Source organism: Euwallacea fornicatus, chromosome 20 (genome assembly GCF_040115645.1).
Source record: "Euwallacea fornicatus isolate EFF26 chromosome 20, ASM4011564v1, whole genome shotgun sequence".
NCBI lineage: Eukaryota > Metazoa > Arthropoda > Insecta > Coleoptera > Curculionidae > Euwallacea > Euwallacea fornicatus.
This window is the reverse complement of record NC_089560.1, coordinates 3,739,117-3,754,178: the sequence shown is the minus strand read 5'-3', so window position 1 is coordinate 3,754,178 and position 15,062 is coordinate 3,739,117. Positions and strand designations below refer to the sequence as shown.

The 15,062-nt window shown below is 34.7% G+C and overlaps 1 protein-coding gene and 1 long non-coding RNA gene across 2 annotated transcripts in view; one reads left to right on the top strand and one right to left on the bottom strand.

Moving 5' to 3' along the window:
- spri (sprint) overlaps positions 1 to 15,062 on the bottom strand; it is a 90,423-nt gene that overhangs the window by 19,509 nt on the left and 55,852 nt on the right. The gene's annotated exons all lie outside the window — the stretch shown is intronic.
- Positions 7,447 to 11,047, top strand: LOC136345644 (uncharacterized). Its single transcript, XR_010733181.1, has 2 exons — positions 7,447 to 7,843; positions 10,906 to 11,047. It is a non-coding gene; the product is annotated as an uncharacterized lncRNA (long non-coding RNA).

Below are 15,062 nucleotides of genomic sequence, written 5' to 3'. Positions count from 1 at the left end.
TATCGTCTCGTACGGCAACGTGTGATTGTACACTTTGCGGCACGTTTTGCAACAAATGATCAATATAGTTTTGGAGCATGTTACTTCATGTTACCTCAAGGTAGTGTTGTAGGTCATCCAAATTGTTTGGAGGCTTCGGTAAAAAAAAACGGCGACTCATTGTGTCCCAAAGATGTTCGATAGGTGATGGGTCTGGTGACCGTGCAGGCCAAGGCAGCATTTTCAATTGTGCTTGTTCCAGGCATCTTTGAGTAATGTTCCCAGTATGTGGCTTTGCATTATTCTGAGACCCCCAAACGGTTTCGATGACCTACGACACCACGTTGACATAGCACGAAAGGAAATAGCCCACAAGGATATTGATCATTTCTTGGAAAACATGTCGCGACGAGTACATGCTTACATTGTTAGACGAGACGATGTTGTACATTATTAACTTTTTAATTAATTAATGTTGTTTTTTTTACAGAAACTCTGACTATTTGATACTCTGTTGTGACGCATAATTTTTCCAAAATTATGACTTAATATTATTATTACTGGGTGATGCATTACATATGAAACTGAGTATACAGGATGTCCCATTTAAAGCTGTGATTGAATATTACTCAAAAACGATACATTGTATGAAAAATAGTTTCAAATAAAAATTGTCCAGTAAAGAGGGAGACATGACATGAAGATAGTGATTTTTAGCCAAAACGTCATTTTAAGGTGATTTCAAGGGCAGCTTCTTTTCATCTGGAATCCTTGTATTTTTTTTAGAGATCCTTGTATACCTTTTAAAAATTGACATCTTTCATTTGAATAATTTTTTTATTAGACAAAGGGTTTAATAAAAAAATTATTGAAATTAAAAATATTCATTTTTTGAAAATTTACAAGGATCTGTAAAAAAAACGGGGTTACCATTCGAAAAAAAAATGCCCTTGAAATGACCTTAACGTTACATTCTATCTGAAAGTCAATATCTTAATTACATGTTTCCCTCTTTACCGAACGACTTGTATTTGAATTTTTTTTTCATACAACATATCGTCTTTAAGTAATCTTCAATTAGAGCTTTAAAAAGGACGCCCTGTAAATTATAGAAAGTTTGTGTATAGAATCTCAACTTTTTGTATTCTGCACACAATACAATTGCGGAATTCAATGAGCAACCACACCTTGGCATCTACAGCCGAACAAAACGTTCACCTCTGTCGTTGTGGCATTAAGTTGAGAGACAGGATTTCTCCTGTTTAATAGCAAATCTACGACCTTTTAGGGCTTATTAAGTGCAGGTGCTTCAAGCTTGTACCGTTAATGCTTACGAAACAACAACCGGTGTTGAAATACTTGATAATTATGGATAATTAAAATTTTAAATAATCAATTTAAATTTCCAATATCTTAGAAACATTGATATCCTTTAAAATATGGAAAGAAGCGAAATCTCTTGTAAAACATTAGTTGAAAGTAAACTTCTTGTTTAAAAAATAGTCCTCTTCAGCGTAATGTAAATGTGAAAGTTTCAAAAAATGGCCTTATCTTAATCAGGATTCATACCTTGATCTTGATATTACAATGATGCTTTTTGTCCAAAAAAATTTATGTTATTGAATTCATCGGTGCACAACGTAGTTTGTAATTTAGAATAGACAATACAGTGCGAGTAACAATGATTGAAGTGTCTGCTTCGTCGAAATGGTGGATTTATCGATGAAAGATGATCAAAACCTCTTTCATCCATTACCGAAAAACAGTCATTAATCAGGTGCGTGCGCATCGTTATTTACTCATATTTGATTGGGTGTCTAAATCATTTCTAAAGCAATTTGATGGAGATTAAAAATGCATGACTGCAAGATCTCCGGATTTGACGCCTCTGGACTATTTTTTGTTTGGATGGTTAAAGAATACTGTGCGGAAAAATCTTTTACATTCTTTGGAGGAATTGCGAGAGCCATTAGTGAAGCCGTTAAGGCAATAAGCCCTGTCATGTTGATTATAGTCTTTCAAAACATGGGACGTGTCAGGATGTGTCTCCAGCTGAGTGGCCAGCATTTATTATAAATGGTAATTATAATTTGTGGTTGTAAACAACGAAAAACCAACTTGATCTAGATTTATTTGATTAATTTCAATTTGTATTTAATTTGCAAGAGCATTAAATAAAAATATATTTCCCTACAAATTAATTTTTTTTTTAATGAAAGTAGACGAATCTTTTGCAGAAGGTCGAAAATATGCTAAGTATGCCACTAGAATCTAGCTCATTAAACATTTTACTTCTTGACCTTGAGAATTCATGAAAAAAAGTATTCAAGCCGAATTTTCATTCATTTCATTTCAATTCGTTGCAGAGCGGCATGATTCAATTATTGTTGCTCACACTATGTGATGACAGAAAAATCTCGAAGGCGATCAGCAGTGCCACCAAAATAAAGACAATTAGAAAGCATAGATATTTTTTTCCGGTGAGACTAATGTGCCCGTTTCAGCAACAAGAGGAATTTTCCAATACCGACATTTTTTTAAAAGAAAATTGTAAAAACAGCCGATTAACGTCATCCCTCTCCTTACCGCGGCTTAAAATGCCCCAACTCCCCATATCTTCTCAAAAAGGGCGGCGTAGGTCCAGCACTTGAGGGCGTCCCACACCAACTCCTCCTCTTGTTGTCGATGACAAACGCACAGTCCGTGGTCGTGGGAGACAGGCACAAACTAGCCCTGGTCCGTGGTAGCTGATGGGTGTTGTTGTTAGGGCTACGAAGGTCATTGTCCAGTCTTGGTAGGGCTTCTGGTAACATCATTCCTAGCTGACTTTTATTACGTTTTTCCAGGCATTTTCGAGCTGTAGGGAAACACACAACTTACACCTCAGTTCACAAATTTTAATGTTGAATTTGAGATGTAATGGAGAAAGTCAATTAAAATCCACCCCTCATTCAGAGCCTCAGACCCTGTTGCTTTGCAGATTAAATTAAGACCATACAAATTTATCTCTGGAAAACTGACTTATCCGCTGGAAGTAGTACAAGATGCGTCCTGAATTCTCCAGAAAAAGAGTGGCGCCACCGAACCCTAGATATGCCCCCTAAGGGGGATTTAAACCGGATAGGATTAACCGAATTTCGATTTGAAAGGGTCCAAGAGATTTATTGGTTTTGATGCGATGAAAACTTTGTTAATGCATGTAAGGGTATTTTACAACCATCGCAGTGTAAAGCGCATACCATTATGGGACTTAGTTGCGCGCAGACGGTGAAATGGTTGTGGTATTCCACGTAAGAGGCGAGGGGTCGCGAACTTTCGAGAGTTGTAAATGTTAGTGACCTTTCAATACATTGTTTTCACTATGGAATGGTTTAAATCGTTCTAAATGAAACCCAGGAAAGAATGAGTGCACGTAATTAACAAATGTAAAAAATGCAAGTGAAATAAAGTGGTAATAGCGGTGTAAACGCCACGATTTCCTCGGGAAATATGGAAAGAGGATTTCTTCGCAGAAATACAGTTTCTGCTTGCGGAATTTTAATCTAAAACTATTAAAATTGTTATGAAAATTTTACAGGAATTTCTCCACCGCTATCTAGCACTACTGCAAGAGAATATCTTAATAGCACTCATAACAATTTTTTTGTTTACAAGCAAACCACTTTCAATACTTGAACAAACAACCGACTATGGCCTTCGAAAGTAATTGCCAAGCTCTGCACATTCATTTTTGTTCCACGTTTAATGATGCCTAAGTATTAAGGATACGATTATGGTTCTTACAAGTACAGCTCGTATACTGTTTCATAGGCTTGGATAAGCCGTTATGTTTTAATCTCACAGCGAAAAGCCAAACGTTGTTCTTCGAAAGAATGCACTTTTTAATAACATAACAAAGTTCGCGGTTAGGTGGTTATGTAGCTCAAGATTGAACATCTGCAAGAAGAGTGTCGGATTTCATTTATAGTAATTTGAGTAGGGTAGAGGCGATTGAAAATTTCAATCGATAAAATGCAGGGTAAACCTCGCATCTTATAAGCAACCTCAGAAAAATCAAAATTTAAGAGTTTTTAGCGCAAAGTGGAGAAGGTAAAAGGTCTTGTTATTAAATCAAACCGGAAAAGACTTATTATATTACATATTATGCAAAACAGACAGATTTAAGAAATATATGATGCACAAAGATGGTACCGGAAATACCTGACCTAACACTTAAAGAAAAAAATTTCAGGAAAGATTCCTTTATTTTTCAACAAAATCTCCTTTGAGCATGACACACTTTTCCCTTCTACATCCTGTTTACAGTAAGAAGCTTCGAATGTTTCAAAATAGACATCTTAATCTCTCAGGACTCTACCTCTTTATTATTAGCAAATCTCCTTCCACCGAGTCATTGTTTCAAGTTTAAAAATAAGAAATAATCTGAGGGGGCTAAATCTGGCAAATAAGTGGGTGAGACAAAAGTTCAGAACTGATATGATTGATTTTGATCATGTTGATGACGGGAGTGTGGACTGGTGTAGTGTCTTGATGAAACAAGACTTGTTCCTTTAGGGGGATGGTCACTGAAAGTTATCTCATGAACGTTGCAAAAACTGGTGCCATCGCCTTTTCTGCAGATGGAACGGGTTTCGTCTTCTTTGGGACTAAATCTTCCCTTAGAGTTCATTGTTTTGACTGCTCTTTCGTCTGAGATATAACATGATGGAGCCATATTTAATTTTTGATTATGAATCGACGTAAAAACTCGGCTTTGTTGCTGCGAAACATTGCCAAACCCTCCCTTGAAATATCCTCATGGCGGTGTTTATGTTCAATTGTGAGTAGTCGCGGCACCCATTTTGTGCACAGCTTTCTCATATCCAATTGTTCAAGTCAAAATGCGATGGACAAAGACCTTTCAAATGAAAGGATTAAATCACGTATCGATGATCAATTTTTTCCATGTTCAAAATATCTGTAAAAGCTTTCACAATAACGACTCCGAAACAAACACAAATGAACTTTAGACATAAACTTTTTAAAATAAAATCTTTTAATATTTAACAACAAATCGTCATCTATATATATATCAGGTGAGGTACTTCTGGGACTGACCTCGTAACTCACGTTTTTCAAGTTTTATTTGTAACATCTGCAAAACCTCTCCAAGTCCACATAGGTTGCACTTATGTTCAACAAAATATCAGAGTGTTTTTCATTGCATCTATTCAACGTAGATAGCAGGTGTTTTAAATCTTTATTACTCCTAAAAATCGTATTTTCGCCTTTCAATTTCTTTTTCTCTTACAATTATTTTCATTACCTATCACGTTTGTTTATTGGTATCGCAGGGTGATTCAAAAGTGCGGGCTGCGTCGTCAGGGTTGTATTCTACACATTCATATAAGATTAAGCGTGTTTGAGAAAGAGTGGATTTTTACTGTAAAAACTATACTGCTTTTTATAGAACACGATTTTTTGTGTCAAAATTTTATGTTACACACATTTCTATTAAAAAATAAATATGTATACAAGCCCAGAGTATTACGTCACTAATTATTTAAAAATTGTGATTTGTAGAAATATTGCAAAAATTGGTTACAGAGAACCTGAGTTATAAAGAACAGTCGCTTTTAACAAACTAAATCTCAGGAATGTACAAAGCGTCTATTTAGTTACGTGTTATTCTTATTTAGATATAACGACCACATTTATAAAGAACGAATGGTTTTAGCGCACCCTTTTTGAAAAAGAAGTTGTAAGTCCGACTGGTTATAACGTACTTATATCTAGTAAAAAGACAATCTTGAGTGATTTATTAGGTTACTTTTAATTATTTTTTTTGTTGAGAGGACTTCAACGTAAAGGAATCCCCATGCTTTATTAAATAGTAGTCGATTTTGAGCGATTTTAGATTTTGGAAAGCAAGAAGAACTCGTAGATCAAGGTGACGAAACAGACGCTCCATTGTCAGAATAGATTAAAAGGCATAATACTGTTGATCTATAAGAATATACCAAAATTGCTAAAGATTTGCTAACAGCCGATTTTGGACAAATTATATGGCTATATTGAAATACATTTTTTTAAATTCAAAACCAAGTGCAAAATAAATAGTATGCTTATATGTATTACTAATATAATATGCTACATCAGTATTACATATTTAAGTAGATATAGAATAGAAGTGTTCTTTGTGTCTTTTTTTCCTTTTACCTGGTATAAATCTTAACTAAGCTTAAGATTGAACATCTTTGGGAACACCTCGGAAAATAAATTCGAAAAGAAAAAAATACATAATCTCAAACATTTGTTCGAAGTTTTAGAAGGAGAATGGAAATTAATTCCTGTAGAAGTTTGTAGAAAACTTATTGATTCTATAAACTAAAGATGTCATGCAGTTATTAAGGGAAACGGGTATGCCACCAAATATTAAATAAAACTGGAACTAAATGTTATGTTTTACTCGCCATTTAAATAAAATTTATGGGTCTCCATATTTTTGTTCGCATTTAAATTTTCCTTTTTTTATCACTATATACGATTCTCTTATATCTAACTTTAACCTATATTTTAAGAGTATACATCTTTAAGTAGCAGTAGTATTCAAATAACTCTAAAAGTATAACGAAGAGCGAAGATTTATAGGGATATTTAAAGTTAGTTAATACTTATGACAATTACTGTATGTATGTATTAATTAGAACCGAATCTAACAAAGACCCGGCAATAGCGAACAAAATCTCTGGTTCCCTCGTGTTCTTTATAATCGAGATCAACTGTATTTTCATACCTTTCACTCTTTTTTTAGAATTTGCCAAAAATATCTATCGAATCAAATTAAGAATGTAAAGGAAGTAAGGAAAAAATAATTATCTGACTCAGTTATCGACTATTTAAAGCAACTGGGAACATTAATAATTTTTTTTTTAATTATTATTCGTAATACTCCTGGAATAGTCGTGAGTTTGTTAGACTATGAGGCAAAGAGTAGAGTAGGAAGACATTTTTAGCAGCTTTTATTTATTTTTTTTCTTTAGATTTATTTTTATTTTAAGTTAAACAGTTAAACAAAATTCGGCTAAAACCCAAATTCGGCTGAAAAAGTTTCTTAACATTGAAATCCCCGCGTTCCTCCCACAATCTATCGCGAAGGTCAATTCAAGGTGAGTACAGTTAAACGGAAAACACATGGCGCTTTCAAATATTACGTAATGTCAACATTCCAGACATTCCACTGCAAAGTGTTTAGCGGTCGTTAAAGGGGATGAGCTCTTTAATAAAGCGATAGCTCTAAAGAAAATGGGCCAATATGTTACCGTAAGTAAGAGAGAGCTGCAAAACGTCCCAATGATTGCTAGACAAGGATAGAATATGTGTAACATACAGAGAGAGACAGTATGCGCTATTGTGGTCCTTCTCTTAGATGGCTCTTTCGTTCGTCCGATCATAACCTCAAAATATTTAATTTGATTTGACGTTAGTTAAAAGTTCGTTAATACTACGTTATTTACAACTTAAAAGTATGAAATCTAACTCGAGTATTTACTTTTTATTATATGCTATGTTGGAATCCACATTCCTTAATATCATTCTAAACAATGCAAGTAAGCCTTAAGAAAGAAATTAAATTACTTTAAGGTAGTGGATGATCGCCCCATTCTATGCTGTGGAAGAGGTTAGAAAGCCCAAGAAATAGCGATAACTGAGTCTGTTGTTACATTTTCGATTAGTGTTGTGAGGAAGATGGGAAAAATACTATTCTTGAAGCACAAAGTTCTTATTTAATAAGACAACGTTACCTTCAACATGAAGCTTCAGTAAAATGTCTGGTGCAAGTTGAACTTTCATCAAAACAGATTGGGAAATCATAAAGACACAGGTAAGAAACCATTTGCACAATGAGGTACTTCCAGTTTTGGAGGACCGTTGTCCCGCTTTATGACAATGCTTTTAACTTATGTAAGATTATGTCCAGTATCATATTAAAACTCGGTTATAGCGAACATGGGTTATAACGAATGAAGAATTTGCAGGTCTGATCGATTATAACGAACTAATATCTATTAAAAACACCATCCTGAAGAATTTATTAGGCTATTTTTAGGGTATATTGTTGTCGGGATGGTCTCGACACCGGGGAATCCTCACGTATTGAATCGCAGTTGATTTTGCACGATTTTGGACTGCATTTGCTGTGTTTAATTAGTATTGGAAGTTAAGGCTTGAGTAACCTACAAATCGGTCGATTCCCATTTAGCCTTCTATTAAATTAATGTTCATATCTCTTGGTTTAGTTCACACCCCCTAATCAACCGCCCTTCAAGGGAACGCAGTTACTATCAGGCAAGGCAAACAGAGAGTATGTATTGCCAATATTAACTAAAATCGGATATAACGAATACCCGGCTATAATGAATAAAATTTTTGGTCGCTTCGATAATTTTCGTTTCTTATAATCGAGTTCGACCGTATGTGGCTATTTACTTTATTTTAACTCTTTGCGACTTCCCGTATATTAATAAGGATCAAAAAACCACTGTACTAGTCCTATATTCAAGTTAAAATAACTTTTTTAAGAAAAGATTTAGAAAAAAAGTATTTAAAATTTTATCTTATAACTAATGTGTAGAAAATCTCCTGAAGTATTGTGCGTAGTTTTAAACCACACTTTATTTAAATCAATGTCTTCTGGATATTTTTCATCATTTCCATTCTGCACTTCCGGATTAATTGAAACGAGCAAAAAGTAATGTGCCTTTCATTCGTACTCTAATTATGGTTTTTGCAGGAACTTGTACTAGTGCCACATTCCGTCTTCTTCCATATCACAATAGACCCCAACAGGTCCAAATGAAAAACATTCTGGGCTCTTAATAAATTCCCTCTTATCACCAGCGGTTTCCTGCATAATCTGCCTTTTATATGATATGTATTTTGACCTCTTTGCTCTCAACAAAACCCCATGATTAAATTGTATTCCAATTTCCTCTGAACTGGTTCCTTTTGATCTACACAAAATAGATTTCGATCTTAAGAAAGCATTTATGCAACGGATATGAGGGAAACGGGTTTCCATTGAAAACGCTCCTTGCTTTTATCTATAAGTTGGGGTGCTGTCGCATAAAGCTCCAATTTTCATCATTAGCAGGCTTATAGGCAAAGAGGGGGAAAATGCCTCTATCTCGATAATGTCCCACAGGCAATGACTCACTGCTAAAGCCGAACAAATTAAAATGTACTTTTTAAACTTCTCTCCCTTTCTGGTTTTAAATCGAAGAAGCTCATAATATTACGTCATGAGGCTTGAAATAGTACTGGGATGTAGGTACCGTTAACCGACATTATGCGAAACAAGATTTAGGTTTTTCGTCTCGGACTTGACCGTACATGGCCGTGGTAGTGTTGAATAATGGGACTTTCACTACATGGTACACACTGTTGAATTATCTTGTCCTGCTATTTATGAGAATATTAACTCTTGGGTGAGGTTTTCAGTAGGTAGCTGGCCGATTTTTGGATAAATCAGTTTTTGAAGATTTTCCGAATCTGTTAAAATGATAGTCCCACGCTGTCTACTAAACACCATGATTTTTCTAGGTCTCGCAAGTACGAAAAAAAAACATGTTTAGAACGAATTATTTGAGCTTGGAACATAATTTACATTACATCATTTTGCGAACATCTGGTTTGCACACACATGGCAATATACCATATCAATCAGCAGTTGTGGCAAAGATCTGTTAAGTCATGTAGGGGCTAGTTAAAAATCTATTTAGGATACTGGATCATTTGGGTCTTTAATTTTTGCGATTTTTTTAATGTAAAAAATGACAATTAGAACAAAGTGTCTTTTCGAAGCTGCCCGACTAGACCTGAAGTATCCATGTCCAATATAGGGCCCATAAAAGTCCACTGGACAAATAAAACCCAAATCGAAAATTTTGAACCGTGATAGCTCGGGCTGACGTGGGGCAATTGCCTTAAAGCTAAGCCTGTTCGACTTGCACTCTTGAAGTTTCGTAACCCTATTTTGGGTCAGTAAATTTCCTTCCTGATCCGACTCAAGATATCCAACTTGCTAATAATTATCTGTGAGAATATTAGGAAACGACTAATTCAGTTAAGGTCGTAATAATTAACTTTCACCATTCATTCATTGTCTGAATATATTAAAATGCCTGTGCGTGTTTACTGGTAATATCATTTTTACCCTTATTACCAGATAATGAACTCAACTTATATCATTATTTTTAAGTTTTCGTTTTGTGGGCTCAGGAATCCTGATGTGGGCTATTACGTAGGCCTAGATATATAAAAACAATTTTATGTAGGCAAATATTTCGAAACAAAGTGGTTTTGAGATAAAAGAGAAGGATGGGCAGGTGCAGTGAGTTCAGCGATCTCTTGAAGCACAACTAAATTGAGGATTTAATTGAAAATTCCATTGAGGATTAATAAAAAAAATTCCCCTTCTTAATACAATTCAAAGAGAAAATTCCTGCGCCGCATGACGTCATTCTTTCGTTTTGCATCAACCCACACACTGCGAATTCCTACCGAATGAATAATGCGGGGGGAGGGGGACCCCGGCTATGTGAGTGAAGGGATAATGCAACTTGGTGTTTGGCATTAGAAAAGAGGGTGGAAATAGAATCTCTGTAATAATCAATAACATAAAATTCCCATTCTTCCCTGTGAATTATGTGGGTTTACGGACGGTCTTTCAGAGGAATGACTGTTTAATATCCGCTTGTGGGTTTAAGAGAAATCAAATGACTAAAAGGCAGAGCTTCGCAGAAAATTCAAACAAATATTTTTGTATATGCAGCCAAATAACCAAACAAACAGAAGCAGTAGTTTATACAATTAAATATTTGCATTATTACAACATGAAAGGAGGTTAATGCCATTAATTTATCAATACTTTATTATCGCTTTTAGCTTTGTTGTTCGGCGAAACCGCATGCAATTTGAATATTCAGCTACGAGGACAAGGAACCTGGTTCTCGAGATAAGCCTGTTATGGAAGCTATTGTTAATCATTAACGACAAAGTGTACATTTCAAATAAAGTTGAACTTAATGATACGCGTCTTGTATAATGGTGTATTGTAAAAAGGTCGGGTACTAATTAAGCACTAAAAGGATCCCAGATTGCGTAGAAATATGCTTTAGGAGAAATCTTTGAAGTTGAGTTGTGTATTTTCTGCTGAAGAGCTGACAATTCCAAGGATCTACCTCTCTTCATGTAATAGACATCTGACTAAGGCGGTTTCTAATAATTTTTGTTTATATCTGTCTCTAATAGTTTTGGAGATAAAGACACTACAGGAAAATTGACTAATTTTTTTTAAACAGACTTCCCTGTTTACTTCTAATGCTTTTCTACTATAATTTACAGGGAATTTTTCAAGTACTTAATGTAATTAAATAATTTTTTAGTATAATCAGGTTAGATGGGGTTCCTTAAAATTATACTATTTCAATACATTTGACTTGTTTATTTTGCTAGCAGCGGATCAGTTTTATTATAAAAATAATATTTTTTTTGAACTCCATTTCATTAGACACGAAAATTTCTTTTTTAGATAACCTTTATCTTAGACTAAAAAAAATATATTCTTGTTCGTTATTGCAAAAGTCGACCGTTTCGGAGAAAAAACAATTTTTATCGAACTAAAAAAAAATGTTGTCGTCGACATTCTTTCACGTTTAAACGATTTTTTTCTGGATGAAAAACCCTGTGTATTAACGAACATTTATGAACTTTGATTTAAAGGAAAATTAGCGATATTTAGTCCCAATAATTATATTAACCACTGTTCAGAATTCAGAGTCTCAACAGGAAAATTAATCAAAAACTGCAGAAAGTGTGCTTCTTCGTTTTCTTACCACCCAAAATCTGTTTTATTTACAAAGAAAACATATTTTTAATATTTTTGAATCATAATAATTTATGGTGAAGATTACAGTTGTTTTCTTTAGGTATCTCTAATAGTTTAGGAGGTAACAGGCCTCAAAGGAAAATTTACTAATTATAGAAAGAATGCTCTCTGAACATTCTATGTGAGAAATTAAATCTTTTTGATCAAATTAAAGGAAAAAGGCGTGAAAAAGTTGCCACCAAAATTTTCAAAAAAATCTATTTTCTAAATCCACTCTTTTGGCGTCTCTGTAAACACTCCACCTTTCCCAGCACCTATTGGAACTCTATTAAAGCCAACAATAATTGGCATACTGGGTGATTCAAGATAAATGGGGCAAGCAAATATCTTAAAATCAAGAAAACCTACAAACAAATTTTTCGGATAAAGTCTTTGTTCCTTCTGATGGTTCAACTTTTTGTGTTGTATTTTTTTTAAAGTCACCTACATCTGTCTTTTGGGGTCAATTTTGTTTTTGCAAATGAAACATCCAATATTTTTTCGAAATTCCAGTTTTTTGTTGCCAGTAAATATGTTTTAACTGAAATGTTTTTTGCTGAAAGTGATAAAATTTATAATAATACAATATACAAAAGAAATGCTATATTACGCTTTATTAAGGGATTTGACCAATTTTATTTATTACGTGGTAAATTTTACTTTATTATAAAAAAGAAATCAGTTCAACAAATGTTCGAAATGGTGCCCCTGCAGTTGAAGGCACTCAGCAATTGTGTTTTGAAATTATTCTGTGGCATTTTCTGGCATTTAGGTGTGATATTTCAATAAGTATTTCTGATTCGAATTTTCATGTCTTTGGCAATAGTCGGCAGTCGATCATAAACGATGTGTTTCAAATGATTCCACCAAAAAAACTTTGTGAAATCAAATCTGGCGTTCGGGCTGGCCAGTTAACTGCACTACCACGTTCAAACCACCTTTGTGGAAAATGTTAATTTGAGACTTCTCTGATGTTTCTGGCATAATGAGCAGTGCGGCTATCATGCAGAACCCGCATCGTTAATCTTCGTTCTAACTTAACTTTTTTAACAAGGTGTGGCAAATTATCTAGTAAAAAATTCGCATATTTGTCTGCATTGAGGTTTCCATTAATAAAGTATGACCCAATCAGATAGATATCTACCTAAAATACCACACCAAATATTCACCTGTCTTTCAATTTCATGCAAGCAACGAGGACTCTCAATCAACTAATAATGCATATTATGGCGATTCATTTGACTGTGATTTGTGAAGCTTGATTCATCCGCAAGTGGTGAATTTGAAAAGAAAATTGCATTTTCTCGGAGTCTTCTTTGTGCCCAAGTACAACCAGTCAAACGATTTCAACGTATTCCCTTGTCCCATTTATCTAAAATCACCCAGTATTTCGACCCTTGCTGACACCGGGAGATAAAGATTGTTGGCCCCCATTCCTGACAACATTAGAACTTCCTCACTGAAGTTAAGACCCCAATAAACCAGTATGCATCCCACAACTTCAACATTAAGGAACGAGGACACCAAGTATATGATATTTTTAGAACCGCGTTAAAAATAAGTGTTTCACATTGTCACAGTTAAAATTTACCATGTTGTTGCTTGGTTTGTTAACATAGCCCCGTATATTTCTAGGTCGATGTGGATTCCCCACGATCTCTCATGATTGATCTCGCTTTTTTCTTTAAGTATCAAGTTTTTCTTCATTAAGGTTATGTAAGAAGGCCTCAAGCCATTACCAAGAACCCATGCAATGTTCAACGTTGGAAGTCTAAATAAGGAGAGTCTATTCAACCAGTCTAACGACTTGCTTAAATATCAGCTTTATGACCTTCGATCTGGTTGAACTTATTGTTTTTTGCTCCCATTGAATACCATTCTTCGGTAGCCGGTTTCCAGCCACGTTATCTGTATAATCATCGAGGAGGTGTGCAAAGATCGAACCTGAAAGGGTGCGGTGCATCTTACATTTGCATGCAATAAACGCGTATTTCTGTGAGTTTGTGGTGAGAAAGAATTTCATGCATTTTTATCTGTTCATGAAATTCATAAAACTCTTTCCCTGGCTTGTCGCCTGAATGAGTAATAGTTGAGGGGATGTGACATGGAAGAAACAAATGAATTCTTCCCGAGGGATGACGAGGGTGAAAGGGTCTGTCAGGGACAGACACCAGCAAAATTTAGACTTTATGGCATTGTTGGCTTATGAAATGACTCACTTTCGATTTAAGTAAGTAAACATGTAGTTCGTTCGATAACTACCGTTAAATGGTTTTTAAATGTTACGATTAATTATTATTACTGAGGTATTTAGAGCGCAATTTGATTATAATTTGCCCCTGAAAGGCACTGAAAAATATAGAAATTTAAGTGAAGCATATACACACACTGAGAAATAAATGATTCCGGATAATTGCAAGACTTTAAATTTCCCCTATAATTAAACCTCTACATAACTCTTAAATTGTTCCAGCGAAGCTTATTAACAACTCTTATTATACCAGAAGTGGGATAAGTCACGTTTTCTTAGTAATAAGAATGATGGTTACTTAATTTGTTGACTTTCAGCCGGATCATTCGATCAACTGAAGTGTTGATAATGAAACTGAACATGAAAAATGGTATACATTCCTAATATATGAGATATTATGTATATTTGATTTGGTGAAAGTTATTAATGTACTGAGCGAATTAGCGGATGTTATGTTTCCTTTTGAATTATAATTAAATTTCGCGATTAAGTGGGAATTCAAAGCTTGCATTGAGCTTTCAGAATGTCGAGACGGATACATAAGAACCAAAAATACTCAGAATTTCGAGTCATTGAAGTTGAAAACATGTCTGGATTCGTTTAGTCAGATCCAGCGACAACAAACTAATTAGCTTCTTTAATTGTCTCATCAATGTAACACTGATTACGATTGACCAATCGAGTTTCTAGTGTCACTGCCCGTCTCAAACCAGGCTCGAACAAAACTTTGGACCCTCTGCAACATATTTTCATCGAGGTTTCTCCGGTGTAGACAGCAACTAGCCATTGTCGACCTTCGAAGTGCTGATAGAAATGCCTTTATATTTAAAACAAAATAATTTTTGTGGTTGCTGTCACGACTAAAATATGTAAAAGTTTCAAGACGGATCAGATCGATTTCCATCCAGTGTCCCCCACCCTCTA